The sequence below is a fragment of the Phasianus colchicus genome, chromosome 2 (assembly GCF_987193195.1).
Source record: "Phasianus colchicus chromosome 2, bPhaCol1.hap1.1, whole genome shotgun sequence".
Classification (NCBI taxonomy): domain Eukaryota; kingdom Metazoa; phylum Chordata; class Aves; order Galliformes; family Phasianidae; genus Phasianus; species Phasianus colchicus.
Window position 1 is genome coordinate 72,341,618 of NC_143437.1, and position 13,277 is coordinate 72,354,894.

A 13,277-nucleotide genomic window follows, 5' to 3' on the forward strand; every position below is an offset into this window, starting at 1 on the left:
TCAGAGGTGGGCAGCGACCGCAGACCCTTTCTCACTTGCCACTGGGCTCGGGCGCACCAGACGGGGGTCGAGGACGGGAACCGGACAGCTCAGCGGAGGATCGCAAAGCACCTCCGCCGGCAGCTGCGACTCCGCCGAGCCGGAGCGTGCGCGCGCCCCCGGGAGGCGGAGCCCCGTGCGGATGGGCGGGACCTGGCGGCGCTGCGGCGAGCGGGACGGGCGGCCGCGGGGTGGCTGCCGCGGGCGGTCGGTCGGTCGCTCGCTCGCTCAGGCTGGGAGGGGGGAGAAGAGGCGCTGGCTCGCCGCCTGCTCGCTTCTCGTCCGGCGGTTCCGTGGCGCTGCCCGTGCAGCTCAGCCGGCGCCGGAGCGCATGGGGAGGCGGCGCTGAGCGGGCTGCCCTCCGCGGGGCCGGTGGGCACGGGCAGCGGCGCCGCGGGAGAGCGATGCTCCTCACTTTCCTGCCTGCGCTGCCCTTCCTCCTCCTCCTCCTCCTCCTCTACCCTTTGAAGCTTTTGTTTCCCGCGGCCGCCTCGACGGCAGGAAACTTCCCGGAGGGATGGGCTTCGTCCGGGCTCGCGCTGCGCGGGGCTCTGCAGGGCGCCGGCCACGCTGCGAGGTGAGGCGAGGCGTCGCTCGGCGGCCGGGCTGCCCCTGCCCGGGATGCTCCGAGAGACGAAGCGGACTCGGTTCCCCGCGGGCACCGTACGGCTGTGCCGGCTGCCCGCATTCCTGTCCGCTCCGGTCGGGGGTACTGCGGGCTGCGCTAGGCCGTCCCGGGCTGGGAGTCCCGAGGGGGCTGCTCGGGCTCCGGGCGGCCGGGAGGCGGCGGGACTGAACGGCCGCGGGGTCCCGCCGCCACGGCTGGGCGCTGCCCTGCGCTGCGGGGGTTCCTCCGAAGGCGGCGGGCGGGGGAGCGGCGCTTCCGGCGCGCTGCTTGGCCCCGGGGCCGGGCTCGCTCCGCGGGGTGAGCGAGGCGGCGTTCTGTCGGCATGTGGGTGTGCGGGAGGGTTGGCGTGGGGACCGAGTGCTGCTGGTGCTGGCAGCTACAGGGTGCCGCGGGAGCACTCCCGGAAAATAGAAGTGCCTCGCCGAACAACGCCGGTTGTTCTTTCGTCTTTTCTAAACGCGTGCTCTTCTGCTTTGGATGTGCAGCGTGGTCTCGCGTGTGCTTGGCTTTTAAAAGTCAGTAATACAGAGCAGGCTACTGTAGCTCACAGAGCACGTCTTAAAGTTCACCTCGCAAAGCAGCCCGAAGCTTTCAAGAGACGGGCTGCCCGGAAGGACGCGACAGGAGCGGGCACGGGGCTGATGGCCGGGGCTGGGTACGGCTGGCACGTTCCCAGTCGTGCTCAGAGGGATTGTTAGCCAGAACTGTGTGTTCGTACTGGATTGGTTTACAAAAGGGACAGTTCTGTGTAGGTTACGTAGACTCCTCCTGGATATGTGAAGTTATGAAGGGATCTCAAAGAGTACTGCTTAAACAGCGATCTACTGACAGCTCTCTGATGTCTTTTTATGGATGGTTTTGTGGTTACCTGTTGTGAAAATGTGTTTGCCAACATTGCTCTAGCCAAGTTTCCAGGATAACATCTTAGATTCACTTATAATTATAGTTTTAGTCTGTAAAGGCAGACTTAATAATTCTACTAATTGCTAGCCGTTACCATTTCTGAATAACTTTCAATTGAAATGTCTACTGCCAGATGATTGTCCCTCAGAAGCTCGGCTCCTTATGCTGTTGTTGCATGAGTCACTTATTAGGCAGTGGCCTCGCTGTAAGAAGGCATGTCAAATGCATGTAGAACTTTTCTTTTTTAAACTAAAGAAATTAAAATTGGACGATGTGTGAAGTCTGCCTGCTCCAAGGGATCTGGAACACGCCAAGATGAGCTCTACTCATTTCTAGTTTTTTTCTTATATTATACAAAGTGTAGTAATTCCTCTGTGTTTCGTGGTACTTGGCGTTTAAAGTCTTCCTGTAAGAGTAACAACAGATAAAGCCTGGAGATTCTGCATCTTCTACCTGTTAGTTAAATATCCCCAAGATCGTTCTCTGGCCCTGAAGCCTGTTGGCATGGATTAGCTCTTCTCAGTGCTCTGACCTTCACAGAGAGGGGAGCTGTGTGAGAGCAACTTGCTGGGACTGTTCCCTGGCCCCTGCTGCATCCAAATCATGCTCAAGGGTTGTGTGGGAGAGCTGTAGTGGGCCGGGGTGTGAAGCACGCTGTGCTGCTCTGCAGCAGGTTGGCAGTCTGTGTCATCAAGTGATCTCCATAGCCTGGGAGTAGTTCCTGGTGTTGTTTGGTGCACTGATGCAGGTATGGTCTATCAGTAACACTGTAAGTAGTCTTTCTTAAGCCTATGCTCAGTCACAGTGATCTAATTTGCCTGCATCAAAGAGCACAGGCACTGCACAGTACTGTTTTTCTTCGTCAGCTGCTGATACCTGCTAGGGCTGCTGCTTTCTCCTTGTGCAGGTGGGTGCAGAGGGGGCAAATGGAGGCTTGGTGGCTCTCCTGCCTGCCCATGAAGGAGAATAAGCAGACCCAGGAGATGGCACAACTTTCATCTGCCTTCTGGGAGCATGCTTCCAGTGCACTGCATGTCCATAAGCATGCTTCCAGTGCACTGCATGTCCATAAGCAGTCCTAGTGGCTAGATGTGAACCCATCCATGGCCTGTGTTCTGATGTTGTTTTGATATCATCCAAATTGTTTTGCTAACAGTACTGAGCTGGGCAGATTAACTTTTTTAAAATTCTCTAGAGAAGATTATTTACGTTTAGATGCCAGTAGATATTACTACACTGTTAAAATTATTAGAGTAGATATTGAAAATAAATCTTCTGAGCCTTGGTCATTCTTGCAGTCTTTCTTTTTGACACTGAAGTTGGTGCACAGTTTTGCTATATCTCACAGATTGTTTCAGTAATGAAATGCTGTGAACGTTACACTTTTTGCTGTGCTTGCTTTTTGGATATGGATATCTCATATAGTAGTCTCATAAATGATTTTCAAAGCAGTTCTCAAGGATATCAGATTTAATTGTTACAAATGAGAGAGAGACAAGAGGAAGCGTGGCTATTTTTCCGAAGAATCTCAGTTGTAGAATCCAGAAATAGAGTCTCAGATTGAAAATTGATCTGTCAGGTCACACTGCCTCTCACAGACAAAGAAAATACTTGAACAGAATGGTGTATTTTATCCCTGTACTTGCTAACAGCCATTATTTTGCTAACCTAGCTAGTGGTGTAGTTTGAACTTGAGGAAAATTGTTTAGTTGCCTCATTTTCAGCTGAGGAGAGCTTATTTAAACCTTACGTGTGTTGTGGGACTTGGTAAGTGCTTTAAGTGCTTTCCTGAGCAGGCGGTTTAAGCAGAGGTCTCAGTGAAATTCCATTCAATTTCATTTGAATGAAACATTAGAAAATATTAATCTCAACGTGCGCTTTAGGAGGAAGGTGAGCAGTCCTTTCCTTCTCCATTTGTGCAGAAGCACTATTCAGTAGGTTGTTTGCACTTGGGCATATGTTGAAGTGTTGAAGGAGTCCCATTGGTTTGAACGGCGCTTAGAGAAATCTCTTGCATAACTGTAACCTAATTTACTTCAATCTAGATGGAAATTATACAAAAGCTGTGTTTAAAAGAATGTTGTTCAGGCCACATAAGCACAGAAGTATTTGAAAATTTAAAGCTATGAAGTGTTGGTGATGAGGCCTTTGGGAGCTCTGCTTTATACGATATAGGATCCATTTTTTTCCAAAGCATTTAGCATCTAAAAACAGGCAGCCAAAATCAGTGGATGCTTTTTGCATCCCTTCCCTGATTTTCTCCTTGGAGTTACTGAAATGGAGTTTGGCTTGTGTTGATTAAATATGACATGGTAGTACACAGTAATTATAGGGAGAAGGAGTGCTGAGCCTTCTAAAGGAGGTTGGATTCTGTGTGGATAAATAGTATTTAGTCACATAATTAAAGACTATGTCATAGTGTTTAATTGGATTTCCATAACTGTTAGTTCTCAAGTCTTGTGAGCCTGACTTTCAAACCTTAGTAGCATTTACTTTTTAACATTAAAAAGTAAATAAGTGTGTTATTTTCACAATTTTTTTTTCGCTCCCTAAAACAAATAATTATTTTTGTGGAGTATCTATGATCCCATCTCTTGTCTTAGCAGAGTTAGAACCTGTAGGTGCTGGTTTGGACTTCTAACTACCTGACCCTGTAGCCACAGGTTATGATTCATATGTGGATGGACAAGGAAGGGAAGTAGCATGACTTATATATGGAATGTGAAGATGATTATCTCAATTTTCCCTTGTTATCTAGCAGTTTCAATGTAATATAATGTAGCTGACTTAAGAAGGATGACAAAATGCTGGGGCCTGGTTTCCATTTTGTTATCTGCCTGGCAGTGCTGTCTGGTGAATTTACTGTTGTTTTCTCCACAATATTTTCCCCTTACTGCCCTGTTTCTTCTGGGCTGTCTTGTTGGCCAGCTGCTTCCTGTGTTTTTCTGCCAGAACCTTCCCTTGGTTGATCTCATATATAATTTCTAGTTGCTGGTCATTTTTAATTGGGCAGTTAGAATATTTTATCTTGATGTAATCTGCAGCTATCTAGTCTCTTTGAAGTTTCTACTTTTTCTCTCACATGATAATGCATTATGTTTTCCAGTAGGTGCCTGTGTTACTATGATTGCTGGTTTAAGAGGTAAATCTAAGCCTTCAGCCTGATGATCTGAAAGCTAGCTATCCTGTTTTGGTTTTCAGCATCATTAGGTCTATGGACCCCTGCCTGGCAAATTGAACCCTGCAGACAACAGGCTTCCTTTCAGGGATCTGTTAGAAATTAGCTATGTAGTATAGTAACACTGCTGTATTCTCAGCTAGCCTTCCAGGCACTTGTACAGTTAGTGGAGAAAAATAAGCTTGTTCAGAAAGTGGTTTATCCCAGCTATGGTTGGATTGCTGTGTGTGTTGAACCTCTGCTCTTTGTGGTGAGAACCCTGATGCCTCTATTAGCCTTGCTATCCACCAATTCGGACAGCTAATATTAGGGAAATTAATCCTCAGTGAGCACCTTTGCAAACTTCTATTTTACTGTCATTATTCAGTATATGGTTGTATGCCTTATTTAAAACCCACTCTGAATGAGCAGAAGTTTATTTTGATGTGTGCTTCTGCAATGTTGTTTATCCCTGTAGTATCTCAGTTCTACAGGAGCATCATGTTATTCGTTACTTCACTGTCTCATGCAAACTTTCTCCCCATTTTAAAAACATTTATGCAATAGACACAGATTTACAGGAAAAAGTTCACAGACAGAAGTCTTCCATTTGAGTTTTGAAAACGAGGGGAAAACTGCAACAAACGAGAAGGAAGGGTAAATTTTAAATACAAATGGAAAAAATAATACTTCTATCTTTCTAAAGCTATCTTAGAACTCAGTACTTGATACTTCCTGAAATGATTATTGAAGCATGTTTTCTGCGTCAGTGAAACTCGCAGAATTACTCCTTACAGAGGATTGTTCAAGGTTCATTGTGTATAATGATAGAAAAAGTGAAAACAGATGACTTATTCTTTGTCAAATGTGAAAAGTAATTTGAAAACACATAATATTATATGTTGATTCAAATCTTCTGTAGATAGTATTTACTCCAGCAAGCCTTTTATTACTTGATCACTTTGATTCTGTCTGTTATCACTTCTGAGTTTTCTCAAGACTTTTCTTTCTGGAATTGTACTTTTTGTAGATGTGTTTAGAAATACATGCACATAATGCATTCATGATATTTTTATTTCTACGTCACTAAGTGTATGTGTATGTATTTCATATATGCATAAACACTCAATTGAAATAATTATTTCAAGCTGTATTCCTATCCAAATTTCTTGTCCTTCCCCTTACTACCAAAATCATTTTAAGAAACAAAGTGAGAATCTCCAAGCTGAACTCTAACCTTCATACATTCGGCTACATGAAGCATAAAAGAGTGTGTGCAGTGTGTTGGTGGTTAAGTTCCTCAAAAGTGCACACTGGTACCCCAGAATTTTGTGTGCATGTATTGAGTACTCTGGGTGAATTTGTGTGTGGTGTGGAGGGGAATTACCACATCTGGTGCCAAACGAACTGGCTAGCAATGAAACTTCCCACCTCTTGCCTTACGATTTGAAGGGTACATGAGTTGGTAGAGCTGAAAAATTAATTCCATCCTTCACACAACCAAATCTTCAGCACGTCTGCTCAAGCACCAAGTGTGTCATTTATGATAAGGAGGTGACATTTAAAATAATTCTAGCAATATTTAATGCTGACTCACAAAAGCGTGTTCAGAGTATCTATTACAGGGAGAGGTTGTGCTATGCCTTACTGGTATTGGGACATCTGTGTCCATCTGTGTCTGCCATAAAAAATTTTCATTGCATTTATTATGAGGATAGAAATGGGGCTAACCTAAGCTAAGAACATTTTTCTTCCTTGTTCCCTTTTTTTTTTTTTTTGTAAGATAAGGCAGATTCAGACTGCAGGCATCTTTCCTAGAAATATCAAATCAAAGCATAAAATTTCAGGTAATAGCACTTCTGCTGTTAGACTGCTAGATCCAAATGAGTTGGATTACATCCGTGTTTTCAAGGCCACCCCAAATAATAGACTTGAAAAAGCATCTCCACAGTACATTGGCAGTACAGTGATGTGCTCCTCACTGTTGTCAGCAAGGCTGAAATCAGTCCTCATATATTCTCTCAGGTTTCCCTGCTGTTTTCCAAGTCTGTCTCTGTTCCTGGGTGGCATGCACCTATGAAGCATTATGCAGCTGTTACACAGAAATATATCACTGAACCAATTGTTTAAACAGTTCAGATGCATACAGGCAGATGTATTTACTTAGAGAAGTAGAAATCGTACACTGTACTGTTAAGAAACAAGGTAGCTGTTTCAGGTATCTATTGTAGCTTAGATTACTTCTGCTTTCCAGAAATAATAATGTCTGACTACTGACCAAGCTGACGTGACTACTTCAGTTCTCTGTTGAAATTAGCTGAGATCAGTCTCAGCCTTAGTAGGAAGGATATGGCTGGTGGGCAACAAAAAAGCATTATTAAAGGAAACAATCTGTTGTCATATCTTAAGATGGGGTTTCTTATTGATGAGTGCTTCATGCAGTTTGTGAGATGTTGTCCAAAAGGCTTCTCTGTTTGCTGCTCAGTGTGAGAAGTGGCAACAGAGCTGGGTCCAAAGAGATGACATCTACACAGAAAAAAGATTACATGCATTTTGAAAATGATTTCAAAAAGCAAGTTTAATCGACTATATTCACTAGTCAATCTATGATTAATAGATAACCTTCTGAGATCTTGCTGTGGTCACTCATATAATGTAGATGTTGTTACATACAAATTATTTTTTATTAATATTTGTGAATTCGAGCTGTTAGGTTGGAACTGAATTTCGTTTGCTGGTTGGAGTTGCCAAATTTATGCAAAATGATGTATGTGCGAGATGCATTCTGCTATTTTAAGTTGTATCTGTTCTTCTTGGTAGGAGATGTCCTGGTGGCATTCACTGTTTCATCTTAACTTGGCTGCATCACTGCAGAATTGCTTGTCATCCTCTGGTCTCAAAACTGATTTTTCTGAGTATTTTAGGTCTTACCTAAAGTTTTTGGGTGAGTATGGCAACAAATTACTTCAGCAAGTGGCTGAAAAATATTATGATAAAGACCATTGCCTTGAGTCACTGATTAGGGTTGAGCTGGATCCACAGAAGGTTCAAACTGTTCTGTGGGCCAGCCTGAAGCTGTGGCATGCATGGTCTAAGGAACATCACACAGCTGGACAGTGCTTTCTAATGTGGGACACCCACGCTGACATCATCTCTGACATAAAGGTGGGGTGTGTAATCTTTCCCTCAGCACAAGGGACCCGGGTCTTCAGCAGCTTTGCTTAGGACCACAGTGTCAAGGAAGTGATGCTGTTGTAACATCGCTTTCAACTTGGAAGATGAAAGACTGCATGCTGTTTGCAGTACGTGTATCACTGATTCAAGTGAGGGAGAGTTTGTGACTGCGTGTGTTCTTTAAGAACATTATTGCCTTTTGGATTCATTTATGTGCTTGCTAATCACAGTGACTACATGCTGTAAATGTTTTTGAGGCTATTTCCGGTGTACGGGAGGATATGGTTTAGGAATTTAGCTTTCTGCAGCAGATGGATTATAGTGTTGCTAAGGAAACAGACTATAAATGAAGTGGCAGCTGAGTGTCCCTAGAACATCAGACTGCTTGAAGCTGGTATTTTAAATTCTTTTAGGTGGGTAGATAAATTGATGATACAATGAGAAGTTAATTTCCTGCATTTTACACTTGATTAATTTTCATTGCTTTGTTAGTATTTACCAAAGATACCTTAAATTCCCACTCAGCCATCCTGGTGTGTGGGTCACTGAACAAAAATTTGCTATTAAAATTAGAAAATGGACAAAAACTGTACAGTAAAGCAGATCCTAAAATAGACATTAAAACTACAGGACAGCAGTTAGATTATGGTTTTAAAAAGCCCTCTCAGCATCATGGTCCTACTGAAAACCCAAGACTATGAAATAAACTGAGATTATTTCAAGTTTGTGCGAAAGAGTAGAGCTACTATGGGCCTGATAAAGTTATAAATCTGGAATTTCATGTATAAGCTATAAAACACGTATATTTTACTTGGTTGGTGTCATTGACTGAACAAGGAGAAGGCAGGAACCTGAGCTGTGAGTATCCCAAAGTACTTACAAACCTTTAAAAAGGGCATATAGGTGGGTTGTAGGTGCTCCCTTTCCCTCTTAACCAAAGTGGTAATTTAAGAGGTAGTAAACCATGTGCTTGTTTCACATTTCTTGCTTTACTCCTAAGTGCCTTCCTGCAGTTGAAGTCCTTTCCTTGCAAGCTTGGTGGGGTTGGAAACACTGACTGACTAGAATAACTGGTGCTATTCACTTTCTCAGCATTATGTGAATTGTGGCTTAATGCACGAGGAATAAGTAGTCTGTATCCAATAGGAAACATTTAGGATTACGCTCACTTTTAAACAAAAGCCTCAAAGTGACAGTAGAAGATGGACAGTGAAGGGCAGCACAAAAACAGGGGTGTCTGCTGTGCTGTTTTGAAATTGTATCCTGTGCATACATGGGTGTAAATTACAGTATATGAGCAAGTGCTTATAATTTTATTTGAACATATTATTTTGGGGGAATGCTTACTCAAAATGGAGCAATATGCAAGAATGTCATGAGTTATTTTTGCTTAAGAAAAGAAATTAGAGGTCTACAATGAGATCAGGAATTGGTTGTGTCTGTAGCGCTTCAGAAACTTAAGTACTTTTATAATGAAAAGAGGATATCTGAAAAGCTCATTGTAAAAATAAAAAGTATATGAACTTACCAAGCAAAGATAGTTTATGCCATAAATAGAAAATGGGAGGCTGAGGAAGAATTTAAAGTATGTACAGGTGGTTCTTAGAATTACCATTCTGTTTGCTGAATTGAAATGAAATTTTCAATAAAATACATTCTGGTGTTCAGTGTTAAACCTCTTCAGCGTGCAGCATTAGAACTGCTATTCAGAGTACATTGGAAGAAAGAATTTCTGTCCTTTTCAGCCATGTAGGCAGTAGAGGTCACTGGAGGAGATGACATTAAGTGCACTAGAGTCTTTCCCTGCATGTTTGTCATATGGCTGGCTTTATTACATTGATAGGGGTACTGTTAGCCTGTAAATGGATCAGCACCTGCTGTGATATAAGCAATGTTATATCACTTGGAAATAGTCAGGAACAGGGTCAAACTGTTAAAGGATATAAATCATGATTTATGATTTGCTCTTGAAGTACCCCTTTTCCAAGAAATTTTAGGATTGAGACAGATTAATTGTTCAGGTGGCTATTTCCTTCCAGAAAGATCCATTGCATCTTTCCTGAAAGTCTCTATCCTCTCTTGTATGTCTGTTGGGTGGAGAGGGAGCAGTTGGAAACTATGAGAAAGCCATCAAGGAGAAGAGTTTGCTGGTGGATCACATTAACTGCTGTTGCAGAGTGCCCTTAGGAAATAAGGTAGCTTAGGAAATAAGGTAGCAGGGAGAAGACAGCAAGCAAGATAAAACTTTTCTGAAGAATGAATTGTGGCTGTTAGACTGCTGGTTTAACATGGATGAGAGCCGTACTTTAATAAGGGATGCTGAAGTGATCTTTTCTCTTGTAAACGAAATGATGTGTAACAGTGTTGGCTTTTATTGGAGACAATGTGGAGAAATACATTATTAAAATTTTTAAGTAGAAAAAAAACAATCTTTGTTAGTCAAAGGCTTCTGTTATTTTGAATCACCTCAGAGTGCACAAGAGCTGCTGATAGAAGCTTGACATCTGGAGTAGGAAAGTGTTTTCAATAGAAATAAAGAGAAAATAACTAGATCAGGCAAAATTACTTCATCTATCCTAAAGAAAGGCAGAAAAGATACATTTTAGTTGACAGTTTAACAAGTAGTTTAAAATCAACATTTTTGCCTTGGAAATATAGGAGGAGCATTGCTTCTGATTTGATATGTATCCTTTTCTGAATCTTGTACTAAGTAATGTTAATTCCAACACAAATAATATTTTAGGGATTATAAAGAGATTTTTATAAAGCACACTGGCAAGGGTTTCATTTCCTGGTTTCTTCTGATGGACGTTGTTAATTTTTTTTTTCCCCTATACATCTTGCCCGTAATTTTGTTACTGACTTTGTCAGTGTGCTTCTCTTTCAAAAATGAGTATGAGTCTGAATTTTTTCAGCAGTCTCTGAGTAGTTGAAATCAAATTAGAAATTGTGTGTTAAGCTTATTACCCCCATTCAGAGTACTTACGAGGGGAAAAAGAAAGGAAAAAGAGACTGAGGGTGGTGGTGAGGATAAAGAGGGACAGAAAGAAAAGCATCACCAGTCCAGGTTCCAGTTGACCCAGCCAGTGGGGAGGGGAAGGTTGCTTGATCTGTGAGAATGCTCATCCAGAGGTTCTGAAGCCCCTAAGGTACCAAAGACTTCAAGACCCTTAAACTTCTCTCAGGCATTCTTTTTGTGCCTGCCGTGTTTACAGTGTTTACCATCAACAAGTTTGTCATCAGCAAGTCTGTAGTCAAAACATAAAAGTAAACAGAAGTTTTGACCAAGTAAGATTGCCTGCACAGGACTCCCTTGTCTGACCATGTCTTCAGCAGTTAGTGCGTTGTCATGGCAGTGGTCTTATCTTGCAGGTGTTTGAGACTACTCCAGATAAACCACAGAAATAGTGTTTTTTTGTTGGTCCATCTCATGGCTCAAACTTCATTTTGTCCCTGTCCATTGCAGGGGAGTTGGACTAGATGGCCTTCAGAGATCCCTTCCAACTCGAAGGATTCATAGACTGTGGTGATCTGAATATAGCAGATAGATAGACCAAAAGAAGACAAAGAATGAGGAGAAAGGATAAAAGAGAAGTAATTTTCTAGATATCATAACTTCCGAGAATTGTATTTTAATAGCTAAAATCATAATTTCAATAATTTACAAGCTGTTTTCCCCACTCCATGAATCTTAGAAAGCTTAACAGGGGATCAGATCAATCCAGCTTTCAAGAGATCTGCTCAGCAGTTTCAAATAACTCCTTGGTCATTTCAGTGATTTTTTTTTTCATTGTAGCACAGGCCTCCACACCATGACTCAAACATCTTACAGTTTGTCTTTGATGTTGATTTGTACATAGCACACAAAAAAAAAATAGAAAAGAACAAGCAGGCATAGACTTTACACATGATAATGCAATAATAAAATAGAAGCAACATAATGATTACATTTCCTGTTTGTAGAAGCGATATTAACCATTCTCTGAGTGAAAGTCCAAGAATAAGTAAGATTTTAACTAGCCACCTTCCACTGTCATTCTGCTGCAGATACTGAATAATGTCTTAAATTTAATTAAGATAATTTTTGATGGCAGTTGATTCATTAAATATGTTAAAATGCAGCTTTTCTAATGCCACTGTAGGCCTTCTATCAAATCTCAAGAGACCCCTTTCTTGATACCTTCAGCACATAATATACTTCTCCTTGCTCCAGGGGGATGGTGATTTCCTTGCTGTTCTGCTCTCCTAATGGCAGGCTTAGATTTAACAATATTCCCCCTGAGTTCCCATCCTTCTGAGCTATTTTTCTCCGGGTCATGGTCTCTCTTTGATTTCCCTGTCTTGTCTGATTCATGGGGCCAACACATCATGCAAACACTCTTGTAACTTAACTTTGAATAAGTTCAAAGAGTCTGTCAGACCCTGAATTAATTACCTATTATGCATCACTTGGAGACAAACATCCTTTTGCATGCTTTCTGTCAAATGGTTTACAGTTTGGGTTTCAGTACACATTGGGTCTCTCGTTTCTCCAGGAGAACCAAGTTAACCAGCCCAGTTCATGGCTCTTTAAGGACGAGTATTCTGCTCAATCATTGGTAGTTAAGTAAATTCCAGGCCCATAATATCCCCGTGCCTCATCTTCTGATAACAAGACTTGGTTTCCACCTGTCAAAGATATGTCCCGTACATTTTTTTACCCTTCTGTTTGTCTATTGAAATACCTATCCTTTTGAGCTGCCATCAACACTACTTATAATACAGCATGCATCGTGGTGGTTTTTTGCTTTGCAGCAAGGACTGTAATCCTTTCCTCTGCAGGATTGGGAAGATGCCAGGTGTTCTGAGACTAAGTCATTCCCTCCAGTGGAGGGCATGCATTATACTTTTTCAACTTCTCAGTTACAGGGGAGCAATCCAGCGCTGGCATTTCCTGGGCAGCCATAGCTTGCCACTGCACATATCCTCTCCTGGCTTACCATCCTGGCATATAGCTGATAGGTCACTTCCCAATGCTCCTGCTCCCGGGTGAAGTGTCAGTATCCCTCATACCTCTTCTGTCTTATGGATACCCTGGCATATAGCTACAGGGTAATCTCCAGAACTTCCAACAGTGAGAGGATCCTGCTGACTGTGCCAAATTAAGATGTCCTGTTAGGTTTGTGGACTGGGAATGCCGTAACTGTATCCTGGGAGACAACTGATCTGGTGTACAGTTTGTTTAATAGTTTCTAAGTAGCAGAATACCACAGAGTATTGCAAAAGCCACTCAATTAGCTATAAAGTTATTTGCAACAGAAGGTGCTTACAAATAGTCCTACAAAGGGTTTGAATTGTTCGATTGATATTTTTCTTTGCATTGTTTTTTTTAAAAAA

General features: G+C 42.3%; 1 protein-coding gene across 1 annotated transcript in view; it reads left to right on the plus strand.

Moving 5' to 3' along the window:
• Positions 1-243: 243 nt before the first annotated feature.
• GPR63 (G protein-coupled receptor 63) overlaps positions 244-13,277 on the plus strand; it is a 28,196-nt gene continuing 15,162 nt past the window's right edge. The window contains exon 1 of the mRNA XM_031610995.2: positions 244-616. The gene's annotated coding sequence lies outside the window, so the exon portion shown is untranslated. The remainder of the gene's footprint in view (positions 617-13,277) is intronic.